The following is a 21074-nucleotide window of genomic DNA, read 5'->3' as shown; positions in this document are numbered from 1 at the left end:
TTACTTTTTTGTGCAGACCTGCAACTTGCTAGATACATTCCATGTTGATGAAATGCACAGTATCTGCCCTAGATAACATTCTATTTTTCTTCTCTCTTATTATTTTCCAAATTACTCCATGAGACACAGTCTCTAGGTATTGTATGTCATTAGCTAAAACTTCAAATATTGTAAAGTTGAAATTGAGATTTCAGCCAGGAAGAAGAAAGATTGAGGTATGGTTGAGTAAGAAACTGTCTCTTTGCAGTCAAATAACTTAATTATTAGCATTTAGACAAAAATACCAAGAACTCAGAACTAGACTCTAGTGCTTAATCGCTTGTCATACACAAAATGCATTATTTAAACTGAATTTTAAAAGTGCTCAACTGGGAGGTCCATACTTGCCCAATTCAACTGAAAAAAAAGCAAATTTGGTTATGGGTATATCAACAAAGGAAGGTGAGGAAACAATGAGCAGTAGATTCTGCTGCTCAAAGCACCACTAAGAAACACTGTATGTCTCAAAATGATACATAATTTGTAGACTGCTGCAATTCTGCTCTCATCCATCCCAAACAACACTCACCATTCAAATTCCACCTTGCCAACAGCAAAGTAGCTGCTACAGAGTTTTTCAGTGGCAGGACCAGGCAGAGACCCTCACCTGAAACCCACAGCACAGACTGAGTTCAGCCCAAGGGGCAGGAAGAAATTCAACTCAGCAAATAATTTTTAACTTTGTGAGACAATACTGAAATACAGGGTGCATGTCGCCTCAGCAGACTTGATACAAGGACCTATTTTTTAAGATCTACAGGATCAAACATATAATTTCTAATTTTTTTACCTCTATTAAGGATAGGGGTATTTTATATTTTTTTTTTCACTGTGCATCATCAACATAGTTTGTGATATTTAACTCATTATCAGTTACTCTTTGGCAACATATTTTAAAGATACCATAGCTGAAATATGTACACGCAGTATTGGAATCTATATGCTAAGGAAGTTACTACTGCAAAAATATTGCTATTAACTTTCGTGCTACTTTGGAATTTAAATTACATTAAGAAAAACATATCTAGCTAGCTTAAATTATTATGTCCTATGAGACAGTCAAACAAAAAACCCAACTGCTTTATGGCATGCCTGGGAAGACAAAAACAGCACTAAAATGACATCACAGTAACTTATCCTCTAATCTTTGACTTCTATGCAAGTTTTCAGAGCTGCATCCCAGCAACATCAGTCACAAGGGATGATAAAAGCATATGACCTTGGCATCTTTGGTACAACAATCTCATGTCACCCACAGCTCCCACGATGACTTGTCCAATAGCTGGGTGTTGAAGAGATGCCTGTGCAATCCGTGTACCCACTGAGGCCCCTTAACCCCATGCTACTTGTGCTTGATGAAGAAGCACAATTCCCATCCTAGAGCTCTCTGTTCCCTGCTGGAGACGACTCCAATCTCCCTGCCTTGCAGCAGCTACAGGGGATTAGTAGGGGCCAGAAGAGCATTCTCAAGAAACGAACACAAAACCCACTTCACTGTTTTGGATCCTCTGCACATACATCCTCTGCACATGTACTACAGGCAAAGAAAAGCAGACATTTTCAGTCTGTTCCCTACTGAAGAGCTGCAAAAAATCAGGTGTTTGTCAATAGCAATCCCTTGGAATGACTCTTTACTCTGTGGCAGAACAGATGCAAATCCCACATATCTATCAGCAATAGAGATTTTCAATATCCCAAAGTATTCCTTTGTGGCAACCGAAATAAAATATCTGCCTGTTGTACAAGAAGGCTTTCTTTGATTGACATGAGGAGCCCACTGGAAAGACTCTTTGGAGCTTAACTTATTTCCAGTGCATGGATACCATTTCATCTGCAAGTGAGTCAGTCTTTTGAGCAGTATGAGATAATATCCAAGCACAGGAAAAAAAATTTAAAATAATTGAATATAGCCCACAATAAAGACCACAATATGATATAAAATTAATATAAGGCAATATACTATGAATGTGTTCCTGCATAATTACCAAAAATCATTTTTAAAAGAGTGATGTGGGGAATAAATACTTCAAATATTTATGTCAAATATTTAAAGGAGGAAAACCTCTTCTAATATTTTTGAATGTATGTTTTCTATTCACTAGTCCTTTAAAACAAATAACCACAGAATGTGTAGTCTGTCTGAACACAGAAGGTGTATTAGTACATATAAATCTGAAGGGGTATCCATTACAGTATGTAGTATTGCATTTAGTTTTTTAAGGAAGTCTGCTGTTCAACAGGTCGTATCTCAGGAAAGGCAAGTATTTTTGTCCACATTTTATCTGTTGTCAATAACAATTGCACCTTTTGTATGGTGGGGCAACAGCAGCTTTGCAAGACCTTCCCCATGGCTCAGTTTGCTGTTTCTCATGCACAGTATGCACAGTTCAGTGCAGCAGACTGTGAAGTCTGCTTTAAAAAGTTGAAGTAGACATACTGAAGAAAGAATTTTGTTTTAGGAAAGACAGTAGTGATATAACATAGTCTAGCCAAACCATCTTCATTATATACATTGCTTTTAAGATATATCTTTTCATTCATTATGTAGATATATTCTATTACCACTGTTTAGTTATGTACAGCAGTATTTCTAATAATTGTTGTGGTAGAGGTTTACTCTCTTTGTCGTCATCTATGCTATGAGAAAAGAAATCTTTTTACTGACTTTTATCAGGGTTGGATTCAAATTGGTTTGCAGAGAAATTGATCCCATTGTACAAAAATATTCTGCCAGAGGACTTAGCAATTGTTTTCCTCATACAGATGTGCAAGCCATAATGAGGCAGGTCCCTTTGACTAGATGTCACAAATACATTTTTATCCCATCTTCCCAAAAAAATGAAACTTTTCTAAAGCTAAATTATTTTTAAAAGTTTTATTGGCATAATAAAGGAGGTTTAGCACATAATTCTGTAATTCATTATATGCACAGCACTGTTTCATGAATATATATTTTCTTGCCAAATACTTGCATACTTGCCAAAGTTTTACAGTTAATTAGATATTTGGTTTTATTCATTGGTTTCAATAAAGCTACCCCAAAGATGAAATTGGCCCAGTGTTTATGAAATGCTAAATAAAGAACCAAGCAACATGTTTACCAGTTAAGGGGACAAGTCTGTCTTGTGGACTAGGTTCTACTATTAATTAAACAGAAAGTATCAAACTCACTTTTGTAATATGAACCTGACTCAGTTTAGAACCAGGGTTTGAGAAGCCTTCCTTGACTTTCTGTGAGCTGTATCCATTTTATTTTAGTTTTCCAAACCAGAACACATCACGTTTTAGTTATTCTTTTTTTTAATAATTCCCCATTTTTAAAATCTAATTTAAAAATCCATTTAAAATAGTAAAAGGTTTGGAAAACTTTAGAGGCAAAGACTTGAAATGGAATGACTGGAACTGGCTGGTTTTCAAAAAAAACTGAATTAGAAAAGCAGATTCTGTTTCTGGAGTGGGCATAATGTCATGAGCAGAGCTTTGGAATAAGGAAATAAAATTGCAAAGGGCAGGAAAAGAAAAATTAAAAGTCTGTGTATAACAGCCATTGTTTACTTTAAATGCAAAGCATATTCTTTTTGAACTGATAATTGTGTTAAGCCAAAACCAAAATTATGTTACTAGAAAGAAAGACTTTGACTCTCTGGCGAATTTTTTTAAACTCACATGGGTAGTTTGATGGCCTGTATTTCTCCTTATAAATAAACCAGTGCAGTTTTAGCACATAAGTCTTGATTTATTTACTTCAGAATAGCCAGGAAAAAAATAGACCCAGTCAATATTACAAAATATATGAACAGCTAAAGTAGACTGTGGCCAGTATAATACATCAAACTGCTTGTGCTGAATAGATAGACGTGTTTACATTTTTCTACAAAGGTGTTTTTTTTGTATATGGCATTTTTTTTCAGCAGCTCAGGTGGGCATATGCAGTATGTTGCTTGGAGGTCCTACATTGCTATGATTGCTCTCAGAAAGGAAAGTGGTCACAGAAGATTGGATATGCTTTGTGTAGTTGTTTCCTGGCTTTTGGTTGGTTGGTTTTTCATGTCCCACGGTGCCTTTTCTCTTTAAATCTTTAAAATGTTACTGTTGTTACTAAATCTTTAAAATTTTCTGTTGGCAAAAGTAAAAGGCATAATTTTTCTTCATTTCAACATGGTCAAATTGCAGTGTAGGTGTTAGCAGCTTTGGGGCCAGTACAGAGTGAAACATGTGCCTTGTAAGTTAAAGATGACTCAGAAACATAAATCCTACTTTTTTTTTTTCTTTTTTCTTTTTAGTTGGATGATATTTACCTACCTATTCTACCACCCACAAATTTTATTCTTCACTCCTACCTGGGTCTCCTTCCTTTCACATTTTCCACATCTTTCCTGGCTTGCTGAAAACATTCTCTGATGCCCTTAGTTGAATGGAGCTGGTATTTTCTAGGAGTGTGTCAGAAAACAAATCCTAAAAGGAATGACTGTACTTAACTCCTGTGGATGGACTAGTGGAAGGGAGGAATAAAGGGGTCAATAAGAAGAGTTTTGACTCCTCTAGCAGTGCTAACTCCATTAAGTTATCCTGCCTGAAACCTCTGAGGCTCTATGTGTGATGCTGTGGCCCCAGGCAGCCTCGCAGCCACGCAGCTGAACCAGTTGCACAGCATCTCTCCACAAAGCTGGACTAACAGCTGCAGGGCCCCAGGGAAGACAGTGCCATGAGATCCTGGTCTGGACCCACAGCAGAAACACAAAATTTGGGAGGCAAGGCTGTTGAGGCAATATGCAATCCAAAGTAGCCAAAAGATGCCAGTTCTGGGGAAATCTACACAAAACTTATTGCAGCACGAAAGCCGAAGGTTTTTCTGTAAAGACGTAACAAGAGGTTGGGATGTGAAGGTTTTCCTCACTAGCAGGAGAAAAGTAGTGACAGAGACTCCAGCAGTTTGTTTTTGTCTATTTACAGTATGCCTATAAACTTTTCTATTATTTATTATAAATCATTACTAAACTCCACTTTGGAGGGACAGCTCTGCTTTAGTTAGCAATGTGCACTGATTCTCCTCCCTTCATGTTTCCTCTGGACTTTTTGCACACTTCATCATGACATGATGTTAGCTCCTTGTCCCATCATCTCCAGTGCTTCAAATGTCTACGTTGCAGTTTTACCAAATACAATGCACTTCTCCAATAGGTTGGCAGCTTTATGGAGTCTTGGATTACACGAAGTGTATAAGCCCATCAAGAAGCCATCCTCCCTTGTACATCCTGTGCCACTGTACACCAGAAAGACTGCTTCATGGGCAGGGCTCTTTTACCAAGAGCTCTCTAGGGAAAATTGTCATTAAGATTCAAGGAAATGGGTCTGTCTCTCTACAGAGGGAGAATACAACTTTTACCACACTCATAGCAGTGATCTCAGCTCCAGGGACCCTGTGGTAGCTTCATAGGGTGTCTGGAGGAATATTATTCTTCCTCCTCCTTCCCTGCAGAGCAGAGAGATGTGCAAAGAGACTGTGCTGGTGGATTTGGCCCTAAAAGCATCTAGCTCTTCTCTGATTGACAGTGATAGCACACATACTTTGAAAGCTCTAATGTTGATGATTAAGTCTTAATAAAAGCAAATAAGGTGGTGTCTGTGTGTACCCCAGTCAGCCAAGCATATATCTACCTGGCATCTTGTAAATTAATCTGGGTGTTTATGCTGTAGATCATGATGAACGGGTTGCTATAGCAACCAACATTTCTTCCATTTTTTTTTTTTTTGCTGCTAATTATCCTAACATCACCACTAGCTACTAAATCTGAATTCCTAATGAACGCATGTGGAAGGCGGTTTCTTGATATATCTCTCATACTACATCAGCAGAATGAGATAATTAAGAATTAGTGGATATTGATTATTTAGGGTTTATTGGAGCCTGTCATTCTGATACACATATGCTTGTGCACCCAGAGGATCTGCCTGATTTTGCTTGGCTCGTTCTGCCAATCTGCTCCAATTATTGGCAAAATAGTACTAGGAGAGTGCACTTTCTGTCAGATATTGAAAGCACTGCTTCCACAGGCTTCAAGTTTTTGCCAGCGTGGATTGCTGGGTCCTGAAATCAGCTCTCTTCACTAGCAGCACTGTCACAACACCTTCATTCGTGTTGGTATACTCTGACTTTTTTCTTTTACTTTGGCTTGGTTTGTTGGGATTGTCAGTTTGGAGTTTTGGGGGTTGTTTGGATTGTCAGTTTGGAGGTTTTTTTGTTGGTTTGTTCTGGGGGAAGCATTGAATTTTTTGCCTTTGTCTTGTCTTTCTCCTTAACTGTATTGTACAGTCCCAGCGTTTTTGCCACTGTGCGAGGGGTCTCTGAGGTACTGGATTCTGCTGAAGCTGTGAATGCTGGAGAACACACTGACTAGGCAGTAGGCCGCTCTCTGAAGAGAACTTCAGGCTGCTAGCACACCCAAACACATCTGCATGCTACCACCTGAACTTTAAGCTTTCATTGCAAGGTATCATGAAACTCAGAATGAGTCTTTAATATGTGATCCTTCATCACACCCTGATGAAATTCCATTTTCCTCTAGAAATCTAGTGTTGCTCTATGGGTTGCAATCTGTGCCTAACATTGCCCAGAGTTGCTAAACTCATAAAAACACTGAAATGCAGATAGAAATAAGTAATCTTTGGTTTTTTTCTGAAGAACATAGTCAAGGAAGAAAATGTTTGGTTGTTTTTCTTTGTATCTTATTTTATTAAAACTGGTTGTTCTATAAATTTTATTTATTACTGTACCTCAGAGCAGGCTGAGATGAAGATATAAAAAGTGTTTCTTTAAGATCTTTTGTAAATAAAAATCTTACAAAATTGAGGCATAAGAAAATATAGAAAAAGGTATCCTGGAAGTCATAAATGCATCAATCTCTGTATTCAAATCTTTTTTACCAGTGGTACATCACAACTGAAGGTATACTACATATATTATATGCTGGTTTTATTTCCTGGTAAATCTCCCTGTTTCATTTCTATGCATAATGGCTTGAAATTTGATTCTCCTGAAATTCGTATTTGTATGAAATGAGATTCCACTAAGAGCATCAAGATTCAGATGAAAGTAGAAAATCCATATATTTAAAGGCTTTTTTTTTTCTACAAAGTAGCGGCAAAGGTAAAAAAACAAGAGTTCTGAGGAAAATAGTTTCCTAACCAAGACCCTGAATACCAGTTTCAGCTTCTTTTCAAATTTACCAAAGGGGCAGTGGCACATAAAATCTTTGTTTGATTTCTGCTCAGTAGATTTTGAAAGCTGGCAGCTCAACAGTGATTCATGCCACATTCATGTCTCAAAACTCGTTTATGCAAAATAAGACAATGAAATTAGGGGTTCCTTCTGGAATTTTTGCATATGGATTAAGGATGTGCATTGTGGAGTAGAGTTCCAAACAACAGAAAAATCCCAGTTCCTCAAAGTGAACAAAACAAGCTGTTACAAACACATTTAGTGGGTTTTTTTCACATCTGGGGTTTTTTCTTCTCCATACAGAAGGAAATTTTCTCACACATTTATTGTTATAGCAGCCATATTAGAATAATTCTATATGTGTTTAATCTTATATGGATATTAACAAGTCATCAATAGAGTGTCCCAAGTTAAAAAAAAAATAAGTCAAATTTGGTTGACTGAAAGGTTCTATAGGTGCTAAATCTAAGCTAAATTTATTTCAAACCTGGAACAAGTTAATTTTGAGTGAAAAATTATGTCTGTCTCTGGTTTTGCATACATTCCAGCATAAACTGAGAAAGAGATGTTCCAGCTGAGTTTTGCTTTGAGTTTCTTAGTTCATATGAAACTCAAAACGAAACTCACAATTGTGTGAACTGAAACTGGAAAAAAATGCACACAGCTTCAGACAGCCTTTTGCTTGCCAAACAACTGCATCATCACAAACACTAAAAATGAATAAATGAAAAAAGGTTTACCTTCCATGAATATAGAAGAGAAGAAAGAAGACTATTCTGATTCCCCATATGTTTTTGGTGAGTTGCTGTGCAAAAAATTAAGGTAGGATTCTATTCACCTCCTAAGTGTAAGCTTTGTGCATCTGTGGGCTTTATACATAAGGGAAACAACTTGCTGAGCAGCTATCAGTTTCACAATCTTAGAAGTGATATACTCCTAAAAAGTGCAAGCCTGTACCTCACACACACTTCCAACTACAGTTAGAAGCCATTTGTTTGATATATTTTTAGTGGACATGTGAAAATGATGAGAAAGGCTGAATGCTCGTAATAATAACTATTCTCATCACTCCATCCACCTCCATCCACCTCCCAAGTTTCTCTCACTGGTTAAGGCATTAGCTATTCTTACTCCTCCCACTGATTTCCTGTTTAATTATCATTCATCTTATAGCAGCACTACGAAGCCCAGACTCAAGGGTTTGAGTTTGGTTGAATCATGCACCACTTGAAAACCTCTCTGCCTTTAATATTGGTGAAATATAAGGTGAAGAGAGGAAAAGATATAGCCCAAGGCTGTTAAAGCCAGAAGATAACAGAGTTCCTCATACTGTGGCCTATGGTAATATACAAACCTCTGTGAGTAACACTTCCCAGAGGCAAACTCCGTCCCCAAGTGTTTGCAGAGATGTCTTCATGTCAACCTTGTACAGCATCTCTCCCTGCCCTCTCAAGCACTGTCTTATCAAGCCCTGTCTGTGATGGGTTTCATATAATTATATAATTGTATTTGTCAGAAAACTTGCCAAAAAAAGCTCACCCATAATGAAAAAACGACAACCACAATGGAAAAAAAAAAAAAAAAAAAAAGAAGAAATGTAGTGAGGGGAAAGAAAATAAAACAAAGACCCTTCCTAATAATATTATTTATAAGTTCAAGATTTTGTGCTGATTTTAATTAAAGAAACATTTTAAACATTAATCTGGGCTTTCAAAAGCATGTATTAGTCAATGACTTATATATTCTTCTACATGTGCTCAATATTTAGGCAATTTACTATTTTTATCTTAATTAAGATAGATCTTCTCAGCCAGCAAAAAACTAAGTCATCTGTACTGTCATAGCAGTCAAGCCGCCAAGGCGCTGAATTTTGAGATGTGTCTGCCTCGGTGGGAGGATTCCTAGAAGAAACATTCATTTCTGTGCTGCTGTCATTTAGAAATGAACATACGTAAACGTGCCTCATGAGGAAAGGTTGAGGGAGCTCAGTCTACCCATCTTAGCAAACAGAAGGTTAAGGAGCAAAGTCCATACAAAAAAAATGTCAGGGAGGGCTTTTCAATCTAGGGAAGACATGATAAGATGCCTGTCACCAAAATCTGTTCAGAGCAGAAGATGCGGTTTTTTTCCCAGTTATTTAATAATAGGTACGACAAATGAAATGCTCACTGTCATATGATGTTTCTGAGTCAAAATATATTTTGAAAGATATTCACCATCTTTCTTGTATATTTTGGGAATGGATTATGTGGTAAAACACCATCACCTCTAGGCAGATTAGATGGTCTTTGTAGTCTTCTCTGGCTGAAATTCCTATGCATTCTGGTCTATTTTCAGTGTCACATGTAATGTGTATTTAATTTAAAAACACTCTTGTACCTGAAGTATTTGTGCAAACACTCCTATACCTTAAGTTTGTGCTCCATCTGAAACATTTTCATATTTTACATGGAATCTAAATAATATTATGTGCAGAAACAAAGTGATGGCTCATCTTTCAAGATCATTTTGTGGTCTCTAATGATGAAACAGGCAAATTATGTTAGTTAAGTGACCATATATTACATGTTTGTGATAACAATCAGTAGCATAATAAAAGTTTTACATTTTATCTTATTTTTTAAAGTTTATGGCAACATGTCCAGAGCTTTCTGCAGCTGAACATAAACTGAAGTTAAATTTAGAACTGTTTACCTGGCTCTGGCAAGTAAATTTCACAAGTTCTATAAATTCCACTTTGTCAGATAAATACTTTGCTATTAATCAATTCTGGTGGAGTCTGACAAGAATTGAGGTGTAATTGTTAGTATTTGTAAACCTTTGTAGGCTGATCCACCGTAAAAAAAAAAAAATAAAATTTTGTGATACTTTACCAGTTCTCCAATACTATGGTTTTTTTTACAAAAATACAAGTTGTTTACAGCAATTTATAATACATGGATACATTTTAAATGGGTGGATCCTAACATTGCCTACTTGAATTCTAATAGCTAAGTATATTTCAGCACTACTTTATTTTTCTATTATATTCATTCTAAGTGATTTTCATGCGCATCAGATTCAGTATGTAGCCTGAAGTAACAGTGGTGAGAGAAAACTAAAAGCACTCTAGTTGGTACTGATACATAAAGAAACTGAGTTGGTTTTAATATTAGATTTATGGTAAAAGTAGATGAAAGGTTATTCCCTAGACACTCTCCACTATTCCTTCATAGATAAAACTCTTTTCTCTACAGACTTTGACTACATTCATTTAACATGTTGTCTTCTCAACTTAGCAGTCTCTAAGTGAAGTTTGATGCAGTGCAGGAAATATAATGAACTCACTATTGACAGGGAATTCCCAAACAACAGTAACCTACAGATTTGACATACCTGGGCCAATTTTTTTTGTTTAATGGCAGATGTCACCATTGGAGTGTGTAAGGTAAGTCTTGTGCTCTCCATGCAAACTCAGGAAGCCCCACTGGGCTCCTGGACATTGTCTCATAAAAAGAATTCAACAAATCATTATGGTGAAAAGCACAAATATACAGACTGCCATTCTGCTGTTGGGATAAAAGATCGCTGGTTATAAAAATCAAATCTCACTTAAATCAGCAAAGGGACCCATTTGTCCCATAAAGACATTGCAGCAGGACTAGAAATAAAAGGTGACATCTGCCTATTAATTACTTGATTTTGTTTTTATTGTTTAATTGTTGCTGTTAGTAAAAGCACTATTATTTATGTTCTCCATCAGTGGTTTTGTACTAAGCAAACCCACACAAAACAAGGAGTTTTGCCCCCAGAGTGCCTTACCAGTCAACAAAATTATGTGGGGTTACCCGGGAAGGCACTTTCAATAATACACTGGTGACTTCCAAAGGCATTTTTACAGCTGTCTTTCTTAGGGACCCACCCAGGGGACCATGGAAAGCTTCATTGTCTGTGTGATCTGTGGGACTGCTGGCACCCACACATAATGCCAGAGAGATCACAAGGGCAATAGCACCCATGACAGGTGATGAAAAAGGTATTGAAGTTTTCTTTTGACCCCCAATATGAGTAAAGAAAAGGTATATTGCCACTCTATTCTGATCAAGACAGCCTTGAACTCAGCTATAATAAGATCAAACCAGCTGCATACACAGAATTTACATATTTTTTAATGTATGAATTTAACTCAAACCCAAAACATTTTTCCAGAGAGGTTATACTACCATTTTCTGAACTTTTACTATAGAAGTTCTGTACCTATAATTTTCATATGCTTCCTTAAACAGCAAACGATGCGGTAAAATTGTGGGTAGTGGCAGCATGAAGAACAGAACCATTTTAATTTGTCCCATCTGGCATATTAACATTAATAAAAGATGTTTAAAAAGAAATGCCTTGAAAGGCTTTCACCTACTGATTTAACAAGATAATAAGTAAAGCTTGCAATCTGCCACTAAATATAACTGATAAGAATAAGAGTGAGTTTAAGATGATGATAACAGAGATTAACCTCCAAAACACTGATATAAAAAGGAAAAAAAAATAACCCTGCTGATTACAACATATGAGCATTAAAACTGGCAACCAAACTGTCTATTATTTTTGGCTAATAAGGTTTATCCAAGTACAGACTGTTGCCAATTTAACAAACATTGCAAACTATCAAGGGACTTTACACCAATCAGGTCAAAGCAGAGACAAAGCATTCCTAACCCTGTAATTGCCCACTGAGGGTACCCCATGCTGGGGAATTAACTGCTCTTTGATTGTTCCATTAAAATTTAACCAATGAATCGTCCTATTTTCAGGTTGCTCTAAGGGGGAAAGCAACATTTTTAATTTGTGTAAAATAATTATACCATTACTTATTTTGGTTATTTGTACTCCAGTATTTAAATGCCCTGAGTGGTTTGTCAGAGACAGAGAGGGCTGGCTGTGGAGACCAGGACAAATAATTCCCCCACGACCCCACTTAGTCCCAGATTCTAGTTTCTTGTGCCCAAATTTAAATTTGATGAAATAAATTCAATTAAATAAACCTAGGACTCTAGAAAGGGAAGTATTAAATTTTGTGGTTACTTCCTCCAGAGTTGAAAATAGTTTCAGTCCTCTATTACTCCATTGCCTGTATCAGAGCCCCATTTTCATCCCTGTCTTGATCTGTTCCTCAGATCAAAGCAGTATCTTTTGCTTTCATTGCTCACAAAGAAATTTGTACTTAAGTCTGCAAGAAGGCGTTTGCTCAATTTTTGTTCTCAGAAAAACAACAGTTGGTATATTTTATGTCTGATACTGCAAGAATGAGATTCACCTTCTGTGTTCCCAACTTGGATGAGAGAAGCTGCTGACATCCAAGTATGACTTTTGAGGTCATAGTGGTGTGCAATAATGCAGTATTTAGCAGCTCTGTACCTTTCTGGAGCTCAGAAACGGGCATACCTTTATGACTGAGCCCTATGTCTTGCCAAATCCCACAATGACTTATTATAGAAATCTATGGATCAAGATGCAAGAGCAAATCATGTGAAAAATAGATTAAACTGGTGTAAATGTCAAAATATTTTAAAATATAATAATTTCTGTTATCCATATATATAGAATAAGGATAAAAAAATTGCAGTGGGGGTAATATAGCTGTGACATAGAGAGAGATAAGTAATATTATGTATCAGTGTTTACAGAAATAATGGGTTTTACTTAACATATCGATTTTCAACCAGAGTGTGTTTTCCAGTGTGCTACTCTCTCCAAATAGTGGATCAGATTACAAAAAATGACAGATGATGAATTAGGGAGGTAAGACAATAACAAGACAAAAGTTTATTAAAAGGTTAAGAGCTCTTAAAACCAGATTCAGTTTAGACAAATTGTGCCAATTAATGAAGCCACAGGATATTTGAAGAAAATATCACAAAGTTTAACAGAGGTTTTTAATGCTTATTCAGTGTAGGAAAAGGCTAACTGGGTTATAAAATGGCTGGCATTGAGGGTTATTTAATGACAGCCTGAAACACAAAGATTTTTATCTTTCCCTTATTCTCTTTCCCTGATGGTAAATATCAAAAATTTATGTAGGATGTAGCTGGGAAGAAAAGATGACAAGTGGTTCGTGTCAAAGGAGTATTCCTTAAAATCAAACAAAATTCTTTATTGCTGTAATGTCTCAGGTGCTTTTAGTGACACCTTACTAGTACAGAAAAAAATTGTAATGGCATTCCTGTGGGAAGTGTTTCAGTATTTTTTTTTCCTTTGTTTGTCTGATGGGTTTTTATGGAGGGGGGTGCTGGTGGCAGGGAGTGGGACAGTGGGGGTTGGGGGAGTGTGGGAGCTCCTTTGCCTCTCATTCAACTTTACATTACATGTACACATTTACATTATATTCGTGTGTAAGTATGTGCCTAAGATTTCTTTTTGCTCACCACACTAAATGTCTTAGTTCACTGCTACCAGTGGTAGGATCATCACATGTTTTGCTTCATAGCAGATGTTACTATCTTCCAGTATTTTTAGCACTCAGATGTCTAAACTTGTCTAAGCCTGGTTAAACTATGTGATAGCAGAACTTAGGCAGCCACCAGCATTTTGATCATACTAATGTTCCCACTACCGCTACCACCAGAGAAGTTAATTTGTTTGACAAGTCCAATGAATTAGAGAAGTGATTTGTCATATTGTGTCGTATTCCTTCTCTGAGTATTCATATCTTGCATAAAAAACCAGGAATGTGGTCCATTCTAGGGCTCTGTCACCCACTCCCTCCTCCTCCTAAGCATTGCCAGCACTACCCAATACCGTCATTCAAAAAGGTAAACACATTTTATTTCATAACATATTCCAATATGTTCCAAATGTATTTTGACATGTTCTTTTTCCCTAGCTATGCCTATTTTCTAAACACCCTGGCACATTGTCAACACTGCTGATTCACTGTGGTCTTTCTTTGATTTCCGTGATATCAATTAAAATTGGAAAGATGGCACAAAGAGCTGTTGGGGAGGGGAAGAAACTGCATTTATGCCCTACAACACAAACGTATGTGCACATCTGATTTTTCACAGGATTACAAATTCATAACGTAAATTTATCTAAAGCTTGCAAGCTGGTGGTTGTGTAACTGACAACCAAACTCTTAAAAACACTGTGAAGGCTTGACTCAGTTACCTAAATGAGCATAGGTGAATAATCAAATACTGACACACTGATCTGAGAGTTTCTTTCTTTCATATGAACTTTTTCTGTTAAAGAAATAGGAAATACAGTCGCTGTTGCAACTGTCACTGATAGAATAAAACAAATGTTTTTTTGAAAGCACATGTTGGAAGGATGCCTTTTCCACCTGTCCCTGTCATCTTAAGTGGAGATGGACTTCACATGGAAATCAGAGTGAACAAAGAATTCAGGAGTCTCTAACAGGATATAGAGCTTTTCTAGACACTTCTGGGTATTCTGTTTATCTAATTTTCTCTAGATCAAATGAATCACAGAATCATGGTGATAAGCTCAGTGGTCAGGACCACAAAGATCATTGAGTCCACCTCCTGGACCTGCACTGGACACACCAAGAATCAAAATATATGCCTCAGAGGAGTGTCTAAACACTTGACCTCTTTCAGTCTTGGTGTTTTGAGCATTTCCCTGGGAAATCTGTTCCCTCTGGGTGAAAAACCTTTTTTTAATATCCAATGTAAACCTCCTTTGACACAATTTCAGGCAATTCCCTTGGATCCTGTCACTCATCACCACAAAGGTGATCTCTTACAGGATCATTTTACCACAGTAGGCTGATAATTGCAGTTCAGGACAAAGCTTTCCATTATAAATCAGAATCACTGATGGAGTGAGTGCTCAAAGGTTTAAATGCAAAACACACTGCATCATCTAAAAATCTGCATGTGGAGGAAAGATGAGACTTTAAAGGCCTAAGTTTGTTAACTCTTTTCCCATTTACCTCACCTTTCCCTTTTTCCTTAAGAAACCTTTTTCACTGCAACCACAGCTCATGCTTGGTAAATCATACATGATCCTATTAAAGTACAGACCGAACAAGCTGTGTTAAGAGCTTAATGCTTGATTTCAAGACATTGGCTTGGAGTAGAAGAGCCTGTAATGAAAGCATTTACATAGGAAACTCAGGCTGAAAAAACTCAGGGAGATGAAGGTGCTTATTCAGATGTTAGAGGCTATTGTGCTTTTGCCTGTGCTTAAGCAATATCAATACCATCACACAGCATTTGATCAGTGCATGTTCATACCTTGCAAGAAAAAAAATCTGGAGCATATTCTTAGAGGAAACATTTGTAGAGCACTTATCCCCATAGCACACTGGGAGCTGAGTGTGCCCAAATAGCTTGAGGACCTGGACTCAAAGCTTTAGCACCTAAAATTAACAGTTGTCTCTTATGGGCAAACATAAGGTTCACACAGAGAGAGAGATATTTGACTATTGAAATTTAACACTCTATCTTAAGTCTTCTGGGAAGGTAATATATGTAAAATAAATTTATCTATAACTATCATTGCAGACTTCTCAGAATATCACAAAAAAAAAGAAAGAGAAATCTTCCATATTCTAAAGTAAGATAGAAAAACGACATAAAGAGCTGCAAGCAGCATAAAGGTGGAAGAATGCAATTCCTATGTAATCTTCACTTATTTCATGAAATAAACTTGAAAATTGAGGACAGAAAAGATCCCTAGAGGAACAAAAATCTTATTTAATCAGGATTTTGCAATACTTTATTTTAGTTTATGATGCTACAAAACAGCCTTGATCAACTGGGTTTTTTTCTCCCCTTCCCATAAGGTTCTACTTTAAGACCTCCATATGCTCAGTTTTAATAATTTGTTCCCAAAACTCAGGAATTATTCCAAATGTGAAATATTATGGTTTTTACTTAAAAAAGAAAAAAAAAAAAAAAAGAGTAAGTGAGATAAAGATGGATTCAAAACCCAGGTATGGCATCTTTAGAACACATACTGTAGAAAAAAATGGTTTTCATCAAATTCTCAGATTCTGTCCCTTTTCCTCCAGATATTCTTTTTCCACTCCATAGCATTCAACCACCCTAATAAAATTTCTGTAAATGCTGTAGGGGATATTTCCTCTTATTACAGTATAGTTTTGTGAGCTGCCTCAGTAACTGCATAGCTAGCCATCACTTGCCTTGCAGCTGCAACTCAAATTACTGATATAGCAAGGTGTCTCTGCAAAGGGAAACATAACTTTGGACATTTTTTTCTGGGAAAAGAGAAAACTTTTACAGGCATCGCTGTTAAGTCAGGAAGAAATTTGTAAAAAAATATGAAATTTCTTTTTACTTTTGTGTTGGGACTAAGTACTACATCTTTGGAAAGGACTTTGGAGGACGACTCACTGGAATCGCCTGTTTAAACAGAAAAATAAAGACCATTCATAAATTTTGAGTGCATTGCTTAGTGAAATTCTCCATCTACTAACTTATCAAAACATATTTACATATAGCCTATATATAAAAGGAAGATGAAAGATTCTTCTCCATGTGGGCGAAGGAAGACTGCACTAAGCACAGGCCTGTACAGACCATCGAGGTTGCTGTGATCTTGGAGAATCTCTTGATGTTTGATTGCAACTTAGGTCTAAAAGATCAGGAGTGAGTGCTCTTTAAAAGTTTTCCTCCAGGTGCAGAAACACTTTCCTCAACATTATGAACAAAACCTGTGTTTTACCCATCTTTACACAGTGTTAGCAAATTTGGATGAGGGAGGGAATGGGTTTAGAGCTCTTACTTTACAGGGCCTAACCTGTTCCATAAAAATGCTTCTGCTGCATATAGGCATGGGGGGAGACCAAAACTGTAGTACCAGCACTGTGACACAGTGCACAACTGCTAGCATCCCAGACAATGTGTGTCCTTCATGTGAAAGAACAGAGAGTCTTCCTCTGTTTGAATCACGCAAAGTATGCTGGAAAGGAGCTAAGACAAAATTATACATCAATTTTCAGACAAATTAACCCACTTCCAGTATTTGTTACCATGAGAAAGAAGGTCTGTAAGTTGAAAAAAAAAAAGCTCTAGAAATCCACTTCTGCTGTCTGGACAAACTGGAATAGCCATCTCCTGAAGACATCAGTGGGAGGAATATTAAGCTTTGGCTGGTCATTATAGCAATGATGACAGAAGGGACTGGAAGCTGGAAGGCACCATCCAGAGCTTTCTGAAATCAGTGCAAATATTTCTAAAGACTTTCATAGACTTTGGCTTAATCCTGGAGAGAGCAAATGGGGAAAAGGCAGTTTTTTCCTAGTGGAGTTGGAATAAGGGAGTGTAGCTCAATGAACACATATGCTGCTACCATATGGGTGGATAGCTCTGGGATTTCTGCCATATTGATCCTGAAATCAAATACAGTTTGTCTTTCTAGTTTAGATAAACTAGATCTTCAAGTGAAGAATTAACTTCAGGTGAATGCTGAGTGTGGTTTCTTGAGAGGTTAATTTGTAAACACACAAGCCTTTCTAGAGCAAAAGAACAAGACCACAGCCTATGTTGACAGGTCTTGATCACAATTATGATTGAAAAACTAGAAAGCTCTGCCAAAATTGCTATGTTCTCTTTGCCTGTATTCATTATTTTTAAAGGGATCTGATTTGATTAGTTTACTTTTCATAGAGGCAGAGGTCACTTTTCAGTAGCATTCTAGGAACTCTCCTTCATAGGAGACAATTTCAATGAAAGGTAGGCTCTAAAAGGATGCACCACAGATGGATCACAAGCAAAGCACAAGGGTATGGATCACCTCTACAGAAAAATTTGTAACTTTTCTTCTGGAAGTACTTTTTATATTTTTTATTTATTTATTTATTTATTTATTTGCTTACTGTTTGGGCTGATATCCAGGTCATTTAACTATAGATGTTTCTCAGCATATCAACAAGCTGGTGTCCTAGTTATCAATTGCTTCAGGGCTAAGCCCTATATGTAAGTTTTTTTGGCATTAGTAAAATCTAGTTAAGATCTTTCACTTTGGCCAGTGGTTCATTCACAGATCATCTTGGGTCCAAACACTTAGGAGTGGATGAATCATTAATAGCCAGATGATCCCTTTTGAGAGTCCAGTGAAATGCTGAAACATGTCAGAGATCACAGAACAATAAATTTCACTATTCTGAAAGCTCTCCAGTAGCCTTTCCAGATGAAGAGTACTGTAATGATCACACCATCTAAAGTTAGTTCTGTATATTTTATCTTCCAGACATGTACAAACATATATGAGATTTAAATATATATATATAAAAATGATAGAGAAGTTATTAACAATTTTTCAAAACTGAAAATTTTGATTTAGTCAGAGAAAAATCTCAAGTGATTCTTTAGTTGTCTAAGACAGTCTATCTGTCTGTGTACAAACGAACACACACTACTACTACTTTATGTTAAAGGAAGATGTACAGATTTGCTTAGATTAATTTAGACATAATTCAGATGGACTGGGGTGTTGTTTGAGAAAGTGATTAGCATGAAGATTACTAGCCGCAAACACATCTGATTGACATGTGTTTCAGACTGCAATTAATTAACAATATGTTTCTCTTATGTCACCAAGAATTTTTACACATGATGGCAAATATAGAACTTTAATTCAAACAGCACCTCTGAGGTGGGATGACCCAAGTAGCTCCTACCCAGAGGACTGTTGCATTTCTCCTCTGACCCCTGCCAGCTGATCACAGAGCAACAGCCTCTTACTCCTCACTTGAGGAAGGGTGACAGGTAACAGCTTCAGTATCAAGTAGGTGGGAGGGAGAGAAAAAAACAAATGCATGTCCCATGCAGATAAGTCTGGTCAAAGTAATAAGGGCTACAGATAATGTGACACTCAGAAGGAAAAAAAACAAATTGCAGGGAACCTTGGCAACATTTTTTTTTTCTCTGGTAGCAGTGATCTGATACATTATCTCTTTGTGGGACTGTACAATTTATGTTAAAGATAGGATGATCCAGAAAAATTGCAGAAGAGATGAGATCAGCAGAAGAAACTGCTAGAAAAGGTTTTGTGGTGCTTTCTGAATACAGCAATAGTTTGTAGATTAGCTCATGAAGCTGTTGGTGGCTGTATAGAGCAAGATGGATTGGAAACAGTTTTTGAGCGGCTACAACTTGCTGAGAACCCATCAAAACTGCACAAATACTCCTGATTTAGTGCAAGCAACTCCCCAGCTGCCATGGCAATCCCAGCAGATGGCAAGTGGTCTACAAGACAGTCCTTCCAGTTTGCAATCCTGCCTCAAAAACATGATTCTTATTAAAAAAAACTTTGAGGTATCTAAAAAGCAACTCAAAGAATTACATCTCCTTCAATATAAATAAAATGTAGTGTTAGCCCAGTTTTCATTTTGGTTTCTTCAAGCTGTATGAACAGGTTTCATTCACCTTCCACAGGAATTTTTAAGATTTTCCATGGAAGTTTTTATTTGAAGACAGAGGAATACTCTGTCTGGGATGAGCTGGTGACTAATGGGTTCACTTTTGAGGCAGCCAGTCCCAGTTCCAGCACTTTGGTTTTTTAGTTCTTCCCATTATGAAAGAGACTTCAGAGCTTTCCTGAAAAGTTTGAGAAGTTTTAACACCTCTTTCAGAAACAAGTGTTTGGAGTTTGGCAAGGAGGAAGTATCTACGTCAGAGAAGAGCCTTTCTCCCAGATATAAATATCTGAGATACAAATATCTGCTGTGTCTTCCAAATAGCTTTACAAGTATCTGTGTTCCTCAAGAAAATTTGCCAAACGGATAACTGCACACAGATATACTCACCAAAAGCAGAATCTCTGCTACTGCCAGAGCAGTAGCAGCAGCACTACATGCTGCAAAGGTAAAGCATAGATATGGCCTGGATGATCTAGCTGAGGTGAGAAGACAAATGCAAATAGGTCCAGAGTTCGTTAGACTCTGCACTGGACACTCAGCTGGAGAGTAGGCAAAGAGTTTATATGCTCCATACAAACACATTCGAAAATAGGGCTTGGATTCAGCATTTGCCTGTCTATACAGCTGCTACAGCTCCGGCTTTGGGAAGAAAGGAAGTAAAAATCCAGACAGGCTCCCAGATGTGAGAAACTGGAATATGGAGAAAGTATCATGTTCATCCTCAACACATGCCTGTAAACTACAATATCGTCTTTGGCTGCACTATAACGCTGTATTTTTTTCTCCCAGATGAGTATGAAACAGAACTGATGTTTCAGGAAGTTGTGACAATCTGATGCTCAAGTGTCCATGGATCCAGAAAAACATCTCATTGTCCTTATGCAAAGAGCGTAGAAGTCCTTAACTCTCACTTGGTTGACCATCAGAGCCATGCAGGTGATACCTTGATTCAGCACCTTATCCAAGCCACATCTTTTCTAGCAGTACAGCTCTCCTAGCATTACACTGCAATGTTAGTTTGGGTCTGAGCCCAAATCCTGATGTGGGATTTAACTCACTGTTTTGGCCTACAGGCAAAGTAATCCAGGCAATACATTGTAAATGGGCTAAACATACATAAACCCTGGAATTATTAACATGTATAGTATCCAAAACTGCCCTAAAAACAGAAAGCCTACACACCTCTCCTATTAATGCTAGAAAATCCTCATGAAGGAGGCAGCCAGTCCATGAAAGCCAATATTTTAGCCACATAAATAATCTGGTGTTATGCTCCTGCTGTTCAGTTTTGTAAACAGCTGGTAACCACCCATAATTCAGATTTTGACCTGAGAACTTTACTGCTCTTTCTCATTAGATAAAAATAGCAAAATCATTGGTCTGTATATTCTCAAATTAAAGAAAATATTGAAATTCACGTATTTTTTCTCATAA

The sequence above is a fragment of the Parus major genome, chromosome Z (assembly GCF_001522545.3).
Source record: "Parus major isolate Abel chromosome Z, Parus_major1.1, whole genome shotgun sequence".
Lineage (NCBI taxonomy): Eukaryota > Metazoa > Chordata > Aves > Passeriformes > Paridae > Parus > Parus major.
This window is presented reverse-complemented; position numbering follows the sequence as displayed.